This window comes from Parasteatoda tepidariorum, chromosome 12 (genome assembly GCF_982258835.1).
Source record: "Parasteatoda tepidariorum strain Cologne lab strain chromosome 12, Ptep-v5.0, whole genome shotgun sequence".
NCBI classification, from domain to species: Eukaryota; Metazoa; Arthropoda; class Arachnida; order Araneae; family Theridiidae; genus Parasteatoda; species Parasteatoda tepidariorum.
The window spans coordinates 58,756,807-58,776,249 of NC_141766.1; the positions used below are offsets into that span (position 1 = coordinate 58,756,807).

The following is a 19,443-nucleotide window of genomic DNA, read 5'->3' on the forward strand; positions in this document are numbered from 1 at the left end:
TAGACATGTTTTGAGCGTCCAATAATGAAAGTCACAACTTATTCAAGCCTGACAAGTCTTGAGAATGGGCGATTATATTTGAACGCTCAAAGCATGTCGACTTTTACTTCCCTTTTTATACGTTTCGAAGTCAGTTGAGTTTTTATCGTCAATTATACTGTTTTACATTTGAGTCTTGATCATTATTTTGATAAGGATTTTACACTCGTTAAAGTAAACATATGCATTTTAATATTTTAACAGGATTCATGTGGTCTTTAAAAACGTAAGAGCATCAATATTGTAAAAGTTATATTTAACTTAAAGATTAAAATTTTGAGACCGGATATTTTGAGTTAATGAAATTAAATATTTTATCTTTTAAGTTTTTCAGTATCTTAAGGATCTTACTAGCTCTGTTTAAAAGGAGAGTATCTCATATATATAAGAAAACATAAATAATCATAGTAGCAGTATTTGGTGGTAAATATAGCTTATCGTAATTGAAGAATATGCAGCGCGACATTGTATGGTGAATTTGCGAACGTAAGTTTCAGAATGCATCGAAACACGAGGATGCAATTTGTTAATCATCTTTATCCAAAGAAAACCATGTAACCTAAATATCTAGCAGAATGAAGCAATTTTATGAACAACGAATCATACAATATGCAACATATTATTTCAATATCTTATTCATAAACATAACATATTTCAATGTCCTTAAAATGCCACTAAACATTCACCAATTCCTTGAGTTATAGAAAAAAGAAATATCGTAAATTACAGAAAACCTTGTGAATGTGCATTAGAATTACTATACAATTTACATTTTATTTTTCAAGCACTTTTTTTCATCTTCAAACTTTCTTGCCTAGAAGACTCGATTAACCCTTTCGTGCCGACTGTCACAAATACGTGACAGCATAAAACAGTATCTACCAGTGTAAAAAGATAAAACTGGTAATCAAAGTAATTCTTTAGCAGTTTATTTGTGGGCAGGGTTATAATTGTTTGATTTATTTAATTCACCATTACTTAGTTCAAAATAAAATTATTTAGCTATACTTTGAACTAGCATTGATTATATATATGATTAAACTAACAATAATTAAATTCAAGGAAGAATTCAAGGAAATTCCGTGAAATTAGCAGCGCCTGCATTTAAGCTACCGTTTTTTATTTATTTACATCCTGATTCTGATTTTGTACGAATGCTTTCATGAATCACCCGTCGCCAAGGGGTTAAAGCTGTAAAAATGATTATCCCTAAAATTTTGTATATAGCTGTAATAAGTTATGTCAATTTGATTTTAGTATGAAATACTCGAATAAATTTAGCAAAAACAGCATAATCTAAACAATATCAGATAAAAAGTTCATGTATTTAAATTCTAACAACTTAGAAAATCATAAATAATTTATAAATCGATTCAAATTTTCTTTTCAAAGGACATTAAAATAATTTTTTTTTTGCTTTTTGGACAGAAATCAGCTTAAAAATTGTCTATTGCCTAGAAACTTCGGAAGATTTTCTATTAACAATGAATTAAACCTCTCTGAGCTATCACAAAACATTATTTCAATTTTTTTACAGTCATAGTATGGTTGCCTAGCAACCTAGTAAAATTAAGCATTCCTCTTTTGAATTAGTCAATGGGTTATCTTAAAATATTCATTTGCGCAGGCGACTTTTTTTGGCGGTTTTCTGGACTATCGCCAAATATATAAACCTTTATTACTACCCAATTTACCACCCAATTTTTTTGAAATTTTGTCTACCCCCCCTAATTCAAGCATCCAGATTCCAAATATGTAAAAAAAAATATATGTTTATTCAGAGAAAGTACGTTTTTGTGTCTGATTTCGTAACTTAATTAATAGTTAGCACTAATTAATTAGCATATTTGAGGTCACCCCCAAGAACCATTAAGATTGACACTTAGTTCGTGAAAATCCGATCATTAGAACGAAAGTTATTCAGGGTGATTCGTTTTTTTTTTTGCGGACTGTACATAGTGCTTTAAAATATTTTTGAGTGCTTAAAAAAAACTAAAAAGGTGCTTATTTTTTGTTGACCGATTTGGCTACGCACTCTGACCGGCTTTCTCTTATTCACTTAATCTATTTCGGCTTACCGTCGTCCATACCTTGAGAAAGCGCCAATCATTTTGCATGCTTGATGAAATACTTGCGAAACCGCATGTGAGCCTACTGATTCGGTGAGATTCTTGCACTCTCATGTGCAATCCTTCTGTATTTTGCAAGATATTCTCATTTTCAGGCTTCATTTTCCACCTTCTGATATTGAACTGAAAAACATTGCGATCGTAATGGCTGATATAATCAAGAAAAAGAGTTCCTTGTCAGAAACTAGTTATATTATCATAATCATGTAAAGTCTTTGAAAATTATTTAGCATTTTGTTAACGTGCATAGTGCATCAAAATATTTTTGAGTGCTTAAAAAAAACTAAAAAGGTGCTTATTTTTTGTTACCGATTTGGCTACGCACTCCGACCGGCTTTCACTTATTCACTTGTACAAACAATTTGTTTGTTTTTTTACGCGAGATCAGTAGATGTACTAATTCAGTAATTTATGACATTCTTTTTATTCATTGAAGAACGTGGAAACATAAGTATGCTATCCAATTTGAGATGAAACGAATATTGGGCCACTTATTCTGTATTCGGCAGATTTAACAAAGAATACTCTAAAATTGTGTTGTTGTTTTTCGATACACTATTGGAAATACTTTTTACATATAGAGGAGAGTCGGGTAGCCCCGCCCATTGTCAATTTCATATGTATAGAATATTTTTTCAAGTCAATGGGCCATCGGACATTAATTGTTATATTAAAAAAAGATTATTTTCAAAGTTTCAAGTATTTATGCAGCTGTTAACATGGTAAACAATAGTTTTCAAAATATGTTGAATACATTAGTCATGAAATTAAGAAAAATTGGTTGAATGTTTCGATTAAACTTCATTTTAATACTAAAAAAATAATTTTTTCTATACATATAGCATTAAAGTATGTTGTCTTAAGTTTAATTTGCACAAAGAAGGAAGATTATATGGGAAAAATTGTTCGAGTAATTACAAATTAACAAAAAAATTGGATTTCGGGTAGCACCGCTCACATGAATGTCAGGTATCACCGCCCAATTTAATTTCGTCGATAAATCTACGGTTGCAAAGATTATTATTTTATTGCTTCAAATTTGAATGTTATATGCATTTTTAACTACAAATATTGTTGTTATTAAATGATTGTTATTGAATGATAGAATTCACTAAAAGTATATAAATATGTAATAAATAAAATAATTTTGTGATAAAAATGATAAATAAGGTTAATCTATTGTCAATACATTGGTCATTTTCATTTACACCTGAATACTAATCAAAATCAAGTCAAAAAACATAATTTTTGTAACTGGGCGGTGCTACCCGACACATTTTGAAAAGAGCTGAAAAACATGTTTTTTTAAATTTCTATTTTTTTAAGTTAAACTATTCTTTTTTAGGTTTATTCTTTTTGCATTATTTAATTAGATGATAAAACAATAGAAACATACAAAAATATTGATTATTACTCAATATTATACAGAAATATAAGCAATACTCCTTAAGTGGGCGGGGCTACCCGACTCTCCCCTATTTGTTAAGTTCAAAAACTTGTTACTGAAATGCGAATGGAAAGGCGAAATTTGAAGTATTTAAACTAAATCAATTTATATAGAACCATGAGATTTGTACTGCTGATTTTGTTAAACTTTTCGTCTTTTCAACACTTTTTGTTTAAGAATTCAGAACCTTTTTTTTTATACTATTTTTGTTGTTTTTTCTATGTTAATTATAGCACAGCATTTTTTTGCTAATTTATTTCCCTGCACGATAAAACAGATAGCCAGTAACAAAGGAAATTGTGATTCTCAACGTTAAAGTTATATTTCAGAACTAAAAACAATTTTTTTCTCTCTCTTACTTCCTGTAACTTTTCTTTTTGTCAGCGTTTTTTATAGAACGTTCCTTATGAACATTATTCTTTTACGGTCATTTGTTCTTAAAAAACGGGTATTGTAAAAAATGAGTGAGATTTTCAGCGTTAAATATTTTGTATAAAACTTACGAACGATTTTTGTTTTGGTTCCTTTCTAGCTTTTACGATTTTAAACATTGTGAGTAGCGTTTTTATAAAATGCTTATTTTTGATTTTCGTTTTTTTTAAAAGCCCTTAAAGGTGCTTTTGTTTATTGCGTGTTTTTAGCAAGTGCTTAATTTTCCAAAATGAGACATTTTATCTTTACCATGTAAATTTTCGCCACGAATTATGCAAAATGCTTGGTTTTCTCATTTTATTTTTTAACTGTCGTTCAACACCCGACCCAATTTTTTGGGTTTACGACTACTAATGTTCAACTCAGTACCAACAATATAACATTTAACGTTTACACAATTCATTAAACTACGATCCATTCCGACTTACCATCGGTCTGCCAATCATTTTACACGTTTGATTAAATATTTGCATGTCCGCATATGCGTATGCTGAGCTGGATTCGGTGGGAAGGATTCTTGCACTCTCATGTGTAGCACACATTTTTAATTGCAAGAGATTCTAAATTTCAGGACTTTCAGGCTTCATTTTCCGATCTCTGAAATTGAATCGAAAAATCTCTCTCATTTTTGCTGATCACGGGGATCAACTTGACATAGCCAATTTTTTTTCTTCTAATAGTAATTTTTTTTTCTTCTTTTAATAATTTTTTTTCTTGTTGTTGAAGCGCTATCGTCTTCTTCAATGGTAAGCTAATTGGCCTTCTCGCGCTCATTATGTATAGATCGGTACCATAATCCTTGAATTTGAAATGGGGATCATTCACTAATTATGTATTTTCATATTTGTCCCCAGAGCAATCAAGAATTACAAAGCTTTATTATCTCTAAATTTCCATCTTCCATTTATTCCTTAATTTAATAAATATAAAAATTGATTGAGATTCTTAGTTGCAATATTTTTATCTGAGGGACCATCAATCTAATGCATAATTATTTTTAAAAAAATTTTATTGTACTTTTATAATTTTTTTATTAATTTTTATTGTTGTATTATTACTTTTAAAATTTTCAGTGCACTTATTGAGTTTTTTCATAAGGGGCTGTTCAAAAAGTACGTACATCCCGAAGGGGGGGGAGGGGATTTGCTATTATGTACGGTTTTGTACGATGGGGAGGGGGGGAGGTATTATACAAAGTACGTACTTTATAAACATACACCAAATTTAAATTTGACTTTATCCTACACACTCCTTAAGTAAATATTTAATTTTATTTAAAACATAAATATTTCAATTTTTATGAAAAAGGGGGGTAGACTAATAAAATGTACGTACTCTAAGGGGGGGAGTAAGACCTTATGTACGGTAATGTACGAAGGGGGGGGAGGGGTTTAAAATTTCTCCATTTTTGTGTACGTACTTTTTGAACGGCCCCTAAAATGAATTAATATTTAGAGGCAAGATTTTAAAAAAGTATGATTCAATATTTTAAATGCGGCAAAAAATCTTACATTATTCTAAAAAACTTTAAATTCGTTTCTTCATGATTTGATTTAAAAACAATTCAAATCATCAAATTCAATCATATCAGGTTTGTTAAATATTATAAATTTAGGGGCCATATAATAATTTACTGCTGACAAAAATGCTTTGTTTCAAAACTCGTATTTGCATTTCAAAATTATTTAAATTTTATTAATCATTTTATGAGAGAAACGCTAAAACCAAGTAACACATTTTAATAAAAATTTATAAGGGGTCACTCACTAATTTACATTTTTAATACCAATTTATTTATTTTTTTTTTAATTTGCTAAATTCTTTACATATCTCTATAAATTCGATTATAATCAATAACATAATCTTGTCAATGCTTTGTTGAATATGTTTTTATAAATAATTTTTATTTAAATCTAAAAAATACAGTTGAGAACCTTTTTGAATTATAAGTTAAATTGATTATAATTTTGAATTTTTTTTACCTTATTAAATAATTTAAAAAATATGAGTTTCTCAGTATCACAAATATATTTAAAATTGCGTATAAATTGATTTTATGGTGGCAAATGAAATCAAGAAAAGAGTTCTTTGTTAGAAACTAGCTATTTTATTATGATCACATGAAGTCCTTGAAAATTATATTCCATTTTGTTAATCAGGAACTTTCCAACAGTAGGAAGAGAAAATTTTGATTAGTAAGTGCTTACAAATATTTTTTGAGTACTTAAAAGGTGCTTATTTTTTTGTTGAATTAGGCTATGCACCCTGGTTTTAGCGCATGAAAATCGGTGATTAGATCAAAATTTATTAAGGGTGGACTCGTTTTAATTTTGCGCTCTCTACATGCCATGTACACTTTATTTTATACATTTTTTTAATTGAAAAAATAAGCACTTTTTATGAACGTTTTCTTCAAAATTATGAGGTCATTAATGTTAAATTTCACTCTTTGCGTATTTCGTCATATTTCAAAAGTATTTTAAATCCAACAAAAATTTAACCCATATTAAAGGGTTTAGGTTCAAAACCCATTTTAGATGGCAAAGAAAATACAAGACCACACAGACGTAGGTACAATGTATGAAATCGTTAGACCACATGACAAAAAGTTCTGTCAAAAACATGCGTTAACTGATTTATGATCTAAAACAGGGGTTTCCAACTTACATGAGGCCGGGGGCCACAATTAAAAACACAAATCAAATGGCGTTCCGCAACTTTATCACAATTTTATGTAGGACTCTTTTATGTTTGAAGGAACATTAAGTATTACTGTCAGATTTTTTGATTTTTACCAAGTTGTACAAAACAAAAGTATTGAATTACAAATTAAAATAAGAAGTAGATTTTAAAAATATTTAATTGAATATTAAAAAATTCGGGCCACAATAACTTGCGGGTCCTTATGTACATCTACTGGGTTAAGGTTCTCACGGTCCTTAAAAACTGCTTAGTTTTTTTTTGAAAATTAAGGGCCCTTAAAAGTACTTAATTTTGATTCAAGGTTCTTAAAAGTCCATAATTTCTAGTATCACTAGTTAGTTGGAACAATTTTTTAATCTTGTGAAAATATCCAGAATTAAAAAGTACGTCTTTATTTCGCCTAGAATGAGACCCTGCATCGAGGGTAGAACATTTTGAATGCGTGTGAGGGTAGGGGTTACAAGTAAGTGGAAGAAAACACGCCCTTTTATTTTATGTTCGCTATTATTTTATTATTAATTTTTTTCAGTAAAATATTCTTTCTGGATCATTCTGAAAGAGGGGAGGGAAGAGGGGAGCGTGATACTGCAAGTGGGTAGAGTTATTGACTTATTTTTAGACAGTACTTAGGTACTTTATCAGCTGAAAACCTGCTTTGACCTTCTACATCCATAGGATTCGAGAAATTGAATTCTTCTGATAGCACACGTGGTAGCTTTGATACTTCATTCAAATGTGAAATTGTCAGAAATGCCGGGAAAGTGTGTTTTTAATAATTTATGGACACTTGATGAAAAATATAAGGAATGGCTAACAGCATCTAGTGATCGTCACAAGGCAGAGTGGATTTTTTCATTTTATCATATTTTCTTCTGAAATTGAATTTTATAAATGACTCCATTATTTAATATTAGGGATATTACGAATATTCGGCGAAGTATAATTTTAATCAGGAAAGTCATTTTCGTCGTTTTATCATCGACACTTTTTGTTTTAAAAAGAGTTTTTTTTTTCACTTTTGCTGGGTTTTTTTTATATATATCGTGCGGTATATTAACATTTTGACAGTGTTTCTGATATATTTTATCTCTACTTTTTCTTTTAAAGTTATACAGATAATTAGAAAATTGATAAAATAGAAAATTGAAGGGGAAAAAAATAGAAAATAGTAAAATAAAATAAAAATTAATAAAAAAAAAATAGAAAATTGTAATATAGAAAATTGATTTTCTACGTTGCAAGTTTTGTTTTAAGAATTTAGGAAAATTTTCTGTTTCTCTTTTGCTTTTTTGATTAATTGTGTTTTTTTTTATTTTATTTTGATAGCATATTTTAAAGAGCCTTCTTTTTCGTCATTTTTTCTAAAAATTCGGCGATGGGAAACATTTAAAGTGTAATTTTCAATGTTAAATTTTTCTTATAGACATTGGGAACGATTTTTTGTTTTTATTTTTGTTTGGCTTTTTCATTTTTTTAAAAAATAAACAAGAACTTTTGTTATGATGCGGCAATTTTAACGAGCACTACTCTTAGAAATTTTTAAATCGATGTATCGCGAATTATCGACTTAACGCTCATATCGGCAGGCTGATACGAGTATAATTACCATGGAGCTAGGAGGTCCATTACCTAGCTCCATGATAATTACTTTCATTTTAGGCGACGCATTAGGAATCTGATTTAAGACGACGCTCGCGGTTTAACTTGCGAGGATTCTTGCCTATGCTATTGCCGTGTTTACGAAGACTCTTGATTTCGTCTAGCTGCGAGGATGTTAGTTAAATTTTTTGCTACGAAGATGATGTTCGTGATGTTGAATAACGACGAGCCAGGATCAGCGTTGAAATATAGAACGCAATGCATAATTTCTTTATGCACCATTTTTGACCTTGGGATTTTACGTTTCTTGAAAATTATTTTCCGCTGGACTTATTTTGCGATCACTGTGCGTTTTATTTCGACGGGATATAACATTTCAAGTAAGTTATTTTCAGTGAGACTTTTGCTACTTAGCGATCGTTGAGTATTATTTCGTCCCTTTTTTTTTCTGTCTGAATTTAACGATGTCAATCATTTTCAGCAACCTACTGTTACTTGGCGATCGCTGCGCAATCACTGTTATCTTAACTTTTCGTTCTGAACTTAATATATTAATGAAAATAAATCATGAATTAGAAAAAAGATTCTTTATTGATTTTTTAAAAGTGATACAATTTAATATTTTATATACTATTTTGTGTTTAAGTAATTTATTCTTTGTCATAAAAAGTAAATTTTTTTTTTTTAAAATTTAATTCACGTAAATATAATAATTTGATCGAATTTGATTAGTTTTTAAACCAATAAATCTTTAGTAGCTTTTAGTTTTAAAAAAATTAAAAACAAAGCTTACATTTAATTAATTTGCTTTTATTTTTGAGTAAATTGAACAGAGTTTGCGTTATTTCTTCTTTTTTTTTTAATTTGGCTGTTAGTTAAATTGATTTAATTTTTTTAAATTATATGAAAAGTTGATTTTTAACGCTTTTCAGAAATTTCACAATAGTGCTCTTAAATATAGAAAATTTTTTTAAAAATTTCTTGAATATGTGTTCATTTAATAATTTGTTAGATAGTCAGTATTATTTTTAAACATTTAAATCTTTAGTTTATTTCATTTTCAAAAAGGAGAATAATAATGAACTAAATAAAACCTACATTTATTTTCACATTAAAACCATTTGACCATTAGTCAATACAACTTTATTATTTTAAATAAGTAATTAACAAAAGCCTAATTCAAAAGCACATTTTTTTCAACAAATAATTTAAAAAATGTTTTATTGAAGTGGACATTTTTTTTTAATGTAAGTAAAATATTTTGTAACAGTTTTATTATTATTTTTAAAAAATCTAAGTCATTTTTAGTTCTAAAAGAAAATTAAAATAACGCTTGTGTTGGTTTTTACTTTAAGACAGACTTAAATCAATCCATCTTTATTTTAATTGAAAAAATTAAGCAATGCTATTGATGTTATCAAAGCAAATTTTTTTTAGAATTAAAATTTTCTTTTGTTTTAGATTTATTTCTTTATTTATTTTTGATTGATTTAAAGATTTCTGATTGATAAATTTCGGACATATGTAAATCATGATGTCTGACTGACGATATATCGCAATATAAAATTTCGCACAACGCCCAGCCCTCTTTTTACATAAACTATAATAATTCATGAGGATTTTTTATTTTTTAAATGTTGTTTGATCACTGGGTAGGTGGCCGATTTATTTGGCCGGATATTTGACTATTCGGCCAAATCACTATTCATTATTTCCTATTTTATAAAATAGTAATATTATATATATATATATATATATATATATATATATATATATATATATATATATATATATATATATATATATATATATATATATTGGATGCAAATATGGTATATATATATAATCCATATTTGCATCCAATTTTCATTACCTTTGATTTATTTGACAAATTATTGTTTTATAATTTCAGACAATATACTTTAATTATTACTTACAAAATTTTTTTATGGTCTATTATTTTAGTTCCTTTAATATTTAAGACACAATACTTTTTAACTGAATAAATTCTCATTCCTCAGAGGTGCAGTATAGCTTATCACACACAGTGTAAGCATAAAATAAAATCAGACTATTTTATCAAGAATTTTATCTCTTTTTATAAATGATGTTTCTGATTCCACTGTGTTTTGTTGTTTCTTCCCTTCTTTTACAATAAATTTTGTACTGAATGAATTATTTCATTTCATTTTCAATTTCTAGATATGCAATTTTTTCATTTTTATGTCAATTGATCATTACATCCTGCCTTGTCCTGTGTTTCAATATTTATGTTAGCACTTATTTTAACTATCATTTCTGTTTCTCAGTTCTTAATTTTAATTAATAAGTTTTCTTTGTAGTTTATTTCTTTCTTTTTCCCTGATTGTTAGGTACTAAATATATTCCGATTTTAATCATTAAATTTTTTATATTAATTTTGTGATTTTAATAAATCTTTAGCTTATTATAATTAGGTTTTACTAAGTTTAAAATAATTGTCTTAACTTCAATAAGCTTATATTTGTTAGTTTCTTTTTGTCTTGGTTTAGTATTAGAGCACTCAAAATAATATTTTTATTAATTTAATGAATTTACCATCTTAATTTATATATTTCTATCTGTTTACCCAGTTTTTTTCTATTTTTAAAATAGAAAATCTTAGTGTTTAATCTGCATTCTTTTAGTTTTTTTTTTTTTTTTTTTTTTTATTCTTAAAAGCTTACATGAGGTGATTAAATGCAATTTAATTTTAATTAAATACAGATTATTTGTGTTAAACATTTCTTTATGTAGTTTTTTTTTTATTTTTTTAAAGGATGACTGAGTTGAAGAAAAGCTATTCCATTTTTTTAATCTATTATTATTAATTTATGATGTTTTATTTGATGATAAATAATCATTATGCCATTTCCTTAATTTCCTGGTCCTTAATTTCTAGAAAAAAAGTCCTTAATTTTTTTTGATAAAAGTCCTTTAAAGTGCTTAATTTTTGCTTTGATAAAAGAGTGGGAACCCTGTGGGTTGGGTTCGGTGAGATTCTTGCATTCTCATGTGTGACTCTGTTGCAATTTGCAAGATATTCTCAATTTCAGGCTTCATTTTCCACCCTCTGAAATCGAACCGAAAATTCTCTTGATCATTTTATGGTGGCTAATGTAATCAAGAAAAAAATTCTCTATCAGAAACAAGTTATTTTATCATAATCATGAAAAGTCTTTGATAACTAGTTTGGATTTTGTTAATATTTTTAGTGCTTAAAAAGTATTTAAAAGGTGCTTATTTTTTGTTGAAAGATTTGACTGCGCACCCTGATCTAATGAACAAGAGAACAAATCACACATAAACAACTGGAAATTTGCATAAAGAGAAAATACATACAAACCTGTTAGTCAGCTTGTCTTTACCTGTTTAATAGTAAATCGCTTGCATGCATTGTGAGGGAAAGAAAAAGTAAGATTTTTAATTCATTTTTATTGTTCAGTGTATGTTTTTAAGAAATAATTAAGCAAGTCTTACAAAAACGCAGTAAAAACTTATGCCCCCTCTTCTGTATTACTCACGTGTTTCTCTTTGTTCCAGTTGTCTTTTGCACCATGCACATAGTTTTATGAACATATTAATAAATTTTTATTTAATTTTGTCATTTGAAATGTGATCAATTAACCCAGCAATCAAACATGCAGGTCACAAGAAATAAAGCAACATACCTAAATGGAGGCTGAAACTAGACTTTTTGCTAATTAATTAAAATTTTTAACATCAGTGTCAGGTCACCTAAAGTATTGCAATAAGTATAGAAGTTTTGACATTAACGATTTACCTAAGTGTTTTTAATTTTGTGTTAAAAAGCAAATTGTTTTGTGTTCTTATACTGATAATGTCTTTCAGTACTTGGAACCTTGAGTAACACATTAAAGTACTTAGTTAAAGATGGTGATCCAAACAGTGGGAAACCATATTGTGAAGAAGGCTATGAAGATGAATATGTAGTGAGTATTCTCACTTTTCTTAAAATGATGGCTCAAGGAATTCTATTACAATTGTGTATATTCCTTTTCATTGCAATGATTATGTGTGTATAACTTTTCTATGGGAGTGTCTGAACTAATAATGAATATCTATGCACATAAGTTTAAAATGTAGAGAAAATATGGAAAATACTAAAGATTAATGAAAAGAGAAGAATGTAGAATAAATTTTTAAAAAAAATTGTTTTAATCTAAATTCTACAGGGATGAATTGGTTAAGAGTCTTTTTAATATTGGATGAGCATTTTTATTCTGAAATTCACGCCTGATTAATTCGAAGGATTATGAAACAATTATAGTAAAAAAAAATGTGAACAATAGCAAATATGAGAATTTTCAAGCAATTAATAATTTTAACTTAAACAATTTAAATAATTAAAACAACAGCATACCGAGAAGTGCTTTTGTAATATATTAAAATTTTGAATTAAGCAATAGTATATTTAAATTTTGAAGTGTAGTTAACTTTAAAAAATAAATTACATTGAATTGTGGGAACACCCTTACAATGAGTGTACTACAAAAAATTCTTTAAATCAAATAATCTCCCCTCCCCCCCAAAAAACGAGATGCAAATGATTCAAGTGTAGAAAAAAAACTTCTTTCAAAATTTAGTATTTTTTGAAATCTAATAAATTAAAAATGCTTTTTCGTTCAAATTTGTAGAAGGCATCAGGCTTAAATTTGCGACTAATCACTTAAATGGTTGTCATATGTTTTTTTAAATTTGTTTTTCCTTTGCTGCTAGGACTGAATATAATTATAAATCTATTCTCTAGATTGTTATATTTTTAAAGATATTTGATATTTTCATCACATATTTATTACTTTTATTATTCAACTAAATTTTATAACCTCACATTATTTTTAAAAGCTATTTTTTAAAAAAAATATAATTTAATCTAAGTTTAAAAAAAAAGTTTACAACATGTGGCTTTTTAATGTCTTAAATGACATCGTTTTGGATCTATTGATATCGGTCACCAACTCACTTACTTGCAAACTTTAACAAGGTAGAAAGCTGAGAATTGAGGAATGAAATTGAGGAATCGTAAAATGGCGTCTTAGAATGAATTACCAACATCTAAATGGTTACATTGGTGATGTTCAATTTCAAATAATCGTGTGTTGTCAACTAGCAATTAAAAAAACGGAAAGTTATACTACAATTTCAATTTCTAATGGGATATTTTGTTCCATTTCAATGCTTTATGGAAATATTAATTGGACTTAAAAGTCCCATAAAGGTACATAAAGTTTTATATAAATTAAAAGGTACATAAAGTTTTATATAAATTAAAAGGTACATAAAGTTTTATATAAATTAAAAGGTACATAAAGTTTTATATAAATTAAAAGGTACATAAAGTTTTATATAAATTAAAAGGTACATAAAGTTTTATACAATTTCGAAAGTTTATAAATATTTTGATACGATATGAAAACTTCATTCAAATTAGGCGTGATAGTCTTAATGATGAGGATGGCATATAATTGACAGGTATTTTGCGATGCATTGTAATAGGCGTCGGTAGGGAAAATTCCTACTTGAAGTATCTAAGTCATAAATTGTAATTTCTTAGTCAAAAGTTACGTAAAACTAGTTTTGGTGCTATAATTGACAAGTTTGCTAACGAAACAAAATTGTGGGCCTGACGATTTCTTATGGTGAGCTATCGCTTGGAGGCAAAATTCAAACTTTCTAAACACAAAAGAACTAAAAATTGCTTTTCAAACAACTCTTTGGTAGATAGAATCGCATACACTTGGGCTTACAATTTCCTACAAAGGGCAAACGTCCACTCTTAAAATTCAAACTTGTTGTGTCAAATTATGACATGAGATATAGCATGAGATATGTGCAGAGATAAAAATGTAAAATATTTTGGTAGAAAAATGTTTTTTTTTATATTGTATAACTCAATGTTTAATATTTTTTTTCTGTAACTTACAATTGATCCAGTAGAAGTCATAAGCGTCTACGATGAGAATCTTAATTGCTAAAGATTGGTTGCAAGGTTCAAACTTTTTCCTACGTCATCAAGTCAGAAAATGTTTTTTTTTTTTTTTTTTTTTTTTTTTTTTTGGCTTCCCTTACGAAATTTTTTTAAATAATTCGCTATCATTTTGCATCAAAATTCAAACTTGGGATTTTGATGACAAATTTAACTAAAAGTAAATTTTGCTTAAATTTTTTATGATTTTTTTTGCTGAGCGAAATAAGACAAAATTAGTAAAGAATTGCTGCCAGCATTTTTAATAAGGGCCACTTTTTCAAAAATTGAAAATTTAAAAGGATTAAAATAGCTATCCATATTATTTGTGCAAAAAATTTCTCAAAATATAAATCTTTTGAACCAGTTATGCTAGATAAAATTTGTGTTAGTTTAGAATCGTAAAGTTTATTAGATACTAAACAAAGCTGATATTATTGGGATTAATATAGCGCAATATATTTTATTAAATTACTTTTTTTACCATCCATAAATTAAAATTTGATGTGAATTTAACTTGATTTCGAAATGAATCTTTGACAACGAAATTCAGTTCCCCTGAAATACTGATCTAGTGCGAAATAAAATTGTTCAGAGTTTATTATTCAAAAATGAAAAAATTATTAAAAACGATTAAAAAAAACTATGCAAAAAAAAAACGGAAAAAATAGTTTTTTATTATTAAAAAAAATTAAAAGCCGAAAATTTCAGAAAAAAGCGACGATAGAAAAAGTCTATTAAAAAATACACCCAAAAATGCGCCTGGATCAAATCGCTGTCTGGAACAATAATTTAGAGTTTAATTCTGAAAAAATCGTTTTTAACTCTAAAAAAAAAACCTTATACACTGTAAATCTCGGTTTTTCGCATTGCCGCAAGTGGAAAAGATAAAAAAAAATAGTTGCATTCCTCATTAAAATCTTATTTAGTAATCTTGTAACATCCAAGAACTCTTCGGAGACCTGGATAGCCTGGTTGGTGGAGCGTTGAGACCATGTTTAAGTGGTCGTGAGTTTGATTCCCGCTGGCGAAGACTCCTCGTGACTAGTGCACATTAACACTGTTGTGTCACAAAATCCTCCATGGTTCCATAACAAATCAAACTTCTTGGGGAACTGAATTGGAGATGGATCATTCTCTGGCTCAAGTCAAAATTATGATCTGTGGTTGGATGAATGAGTGGGTTTATCCTTTAAAAAGACTGCGACGCGTAGTGTAAAGCAAATTTTTAAAGTGGCTTTGGTCCAAAAATGGAGCAGTCAGAGGGTTAATATACATGAAAAAAATTGCAAATCTTAATTTCTGCACTTAATTTTACAATTCAATTTCATTGAAATAATTTAGAATGGAATACAGATTAGTTTCATATGTTAACTTTTACAATCTAAATGACGTTAACTTTTAACAATCAGAAATTTTTTTTCAAAAAATCCGACCCGGGTTTGCAAAAATTGCTGGGTACTTCTTTATTAAGCCCTGTTAATTAATACAATTATATCACTGCTTACGTTATTATAAAATTGTTTATTGTTATTTATTGATGTGTTAGAAAGGTAAATAATCGGCACTGTCACTGGTGGCATAAGTCTTTAATTTTTCGAAAAAGTGCTTAATTTTTTCAAGAAAAAGTTCTTGAAAGTGCTTAATTTTTTGCTTTGTTAAAAGAGTGGGAACCCTGTTTCAACATGTTACCCGTAGTTTCATTAAATGACAACAATTGTCGAATATATATCATTTCACCTACAAAAAAAAAACAAAACCCGCAAGCGTTACATAGAGAGAAAAACCACAAAAACCTTACATAATTAGCCCAACGGTAAAGGGATTTTTACTTATGACCCATTTACAGAGATGATTTTTTATTTCAACTTTTTGATTAGCTCAAACCGGGAGTCAAACCCATATAGACCAGTCATCGAACCCAGAAAACCTCATCGGGAAGGAAATTCTTTTTCTAATTTTGGATTTACAACTACCGATGTTCAACTACGTAGCCTTGTAATTTTGTGTCCCAAACATATGACAATTGATCAAGTATTGCGAGAAATTTGCTTCATGGAGGACTTTTTTTCATGGAACTATCCCTCTTTTGCGTTACATGAAGGGGAAAACAACGAAAGCTTCCCACGGTTAACCTGATGGCTAGGGGACTCTAACCCATGATCCGTCTGCCACTAAGGATATTTTACGCCAGCACTGTGGTCTATGCTAGCTGGTTGCGGAATTCAAATCGACTAGCCATCGCCGGGATTCGAACCCGGTTCACCTCATTGGAAGGTAAGGGCTCTATCTGAACTATCCCGTCATAAGAACTATATCTTGCATATTGCCTATAAATATACCAATTGTGCAATTTCATTTTAATTTTTTTACTAGTAACTTATTAAAACACGCCAAGAAAAACTGGAACTGTGAGTGACAATTAAGTATCAAACTATACCTCGCAAGAGCTAAAAGTTGGCAATGTGCAAAAATCAACATCTGAAGAAAAAAAATATCAGATCTTAGGTTCCCAATCAGCCACTTAGCAAAGCAAACACTTTCAATTGCCCTTCAAAAAAAAGTATTTAAATTCATTTTTGTAAATTGTTTACTAACTACGATATGATAAATTTTTTTTAAACTGTTAAGTGTTATTAACTAATTATCCAACTTAAACTTTACTAATTAATTTTTTGGATGATTGTTCCTAACAATAGGGCTATAAATTTTTAACAAAAAAGAGCACAAGAGTTTGTTCTTCAAAAAAAGATAAATGCGTTCACATTCAGAAATGATCTGAATCATTTTCTAAAAGTAAAAAAAAAAATATCATATTCAAAACGATTTACAAAAACAGAAGTATTTGGGATGTTCTCGTTTTATATATTTTCTTTTTAGACCATATTGAGAAAATAAACAAATTTAAGTTAGAACTTTAAATAATGTAAATAAAAATTAATTCTTTTCAAAATAATGTAGTTCAAGAAAATATTTAGCTATTTAAAATAATAATTAGGATGCCGCAATATAGTCTTTTCAATGATATGCCAAAGTCTTAAGCTCAGCAAATAAGGTAAAATACATTAGTTTTAAACTTTTCAATTTTTTAAAATAATTCCTTTCTTGAAATGTTTGACACCTTCTTTTATCAGATATAAGTAGTTAGGACAAAAATAGTACAGAAGCAACTAAAAAATTATCAAGGGGAATAACATTTTATTAAAAGAAAATTAAATCTAATTTAAATAAAATTTTAAATCTATGGTTAAATGTAATGTTTAACGTTTGAAAATTTTGATAGGTATTTTGTATTGTTAGTGTCATCTATTCATTAGAATTCAACTCTTTTCATTCACGAATGAATTAAAATTAATTATAAATTTTTAATTTTGCAGGATTTAGAAAATTCTGAATAAAATGCGTGTCATTTTCACAAATCTCTGTAATGAACGGTCATTATATAAATCAAAATATTTTCTTTTTTAGAGACGTACAAATAAAGTATGTTTTTCTTTCTAACTTTGGATACCCCTTCTCTCCTTGTCATCAAAAACAAGATTAATTATGATTAATAATTAAAATATGATTACGTAAGAAAGTAACAACCTTGTTCTAAATTTGACTTTTCCTGAATTAATCTAATTTTGGGTCTAAATAAACAATAACTTTGCTGAAGGCGTTAAAATTCGCATGGTTTCACCTAGCAAGCCTGCTGATATAGGAAAGTCGTATTAAAAACAACAACAAGAATGCGGGGAATGAAAGTTTCGGTGAAAATAGCATCTTCTTTGCGTAATACAAGAAGTCGAAAACACTGATTTTGGAGCACTTGGTGCAATTTTGGAGGGAAAAAGTAGCATTCGGTAGCAACTGGCAAGCAATTGTTTAATATTTATATATTTAGTCTCCCTATTTTCCCGTGTCCACTGATAATTAATCCCTACACTTAGAAGTCGAACTTTAGTTGCCAGAGGTATGAGAAAGAATTAGCTATTGTAATACAGTATTTTAAAATAGTATTGTACAAAAATTTTTCTTTGAACAAAGAAGTAATAGTGACCACATATTCATATGTATTGTAAATTTATTATTTTAAAAGGCTGATATTTCATATCCTATTGATTACTTTGAATTTTATAGGACAGGATGTTGTCTTTATGATGGAGAATAGTATTGTGTGACTCATCATAGCTCTGGTAAGAATTATATTGCAGTGCTTCAATAAACCTTTGGGCCATTCAAACATAACGAAAGCCCCTGAAGTCTGAAAGCGATTTGGGATTTGTTCACTTTTTAGGGCGAAGTGTGAGGAATGTTATGAGAGATGTCTGATAACAGAAATTGAAATAAATTCAAGCTCAAATTTTAATTATATATTTTGAATATTTTAAAGTTATCTTTTATATAAATAGCTTTGAATTTGGCTTAAAGTTACGACAAGTAAGCCCTCCGATAAATTGACTCCTATAATCTCCAGATTTCTAATTCAGTCCCTAGTTATGAGCATTGTTAACTTGCTACTCTGAAATCCCATTTTTTTAGTTATGGGTCACGAGCTACTACAATGGACTTAGGTTTAGAGGTCAATTTCTAATTTGTTTCTATGTCATAATTTAGTTAAAACATTTCAGTCATAATTTTTTGGTGGAAATATTAATGGAACTTTTTGTCGGATAACTAAAGCTAAATATTTCCTACAACTCTTGAATTCAAAAATTGAAATTCAGGCTTGTGGTTTCGTACATTTTAAGAAACTTTATTAGCCATAACTTTTCCTGGTGGGAGAGTGAATGATACGTTTTGTTAAAGTAGCGTATGCTCTAAGAATTTTATGAAGTGAGCCTGAAGTGAATTTTATGAAGTTTTGAAATTTTATGAAACTTTTTCAAGGAGTTTTTAAATTGTAAATAGATACAAGATTATACTCAGCACTGTAAAATTATAATAAAAAAAATTAAATTTTCAAAAGTAAACAGCAATTGCTGCTTCTAAATTAGAGATGCAACATACAAATATTTCGTATTTAGCCTATATTGCGGAACGCAGAATATTCATTTCGGACGAATAATGGAAGAAGCATCTGCTGAAGACAAATCTTAATTCGTTTA

At 28.3% G+C, this 19,443-nt stretch overlaps 1 protein-coding gene across 2 annotated transcripts in view; it reads left to right on the forward strand.

Moving 5' to 3' along the window:
- LOC107451254 (cyclin-dependent kinase 8) overlaps nt 1–19,443 on the forward strand; it is a 120,209-nt gene that overhangs the window by 36,407 nt on the left and 64,359 nt on the right. For both annotated transcript variants that reach the window (XM_087156039.1, XM_087156038.1), the window contains exons 3-4: nt 12,220–12,320; nt 18,476–18,531. The gene's annotated coding sequence lies outside the window, so the exon portion shown is untranslated. The remainder of the gene's footprint in view (nt 1–12,219; nt 12,321–18,475; nt 18,532–19,443) is intronic.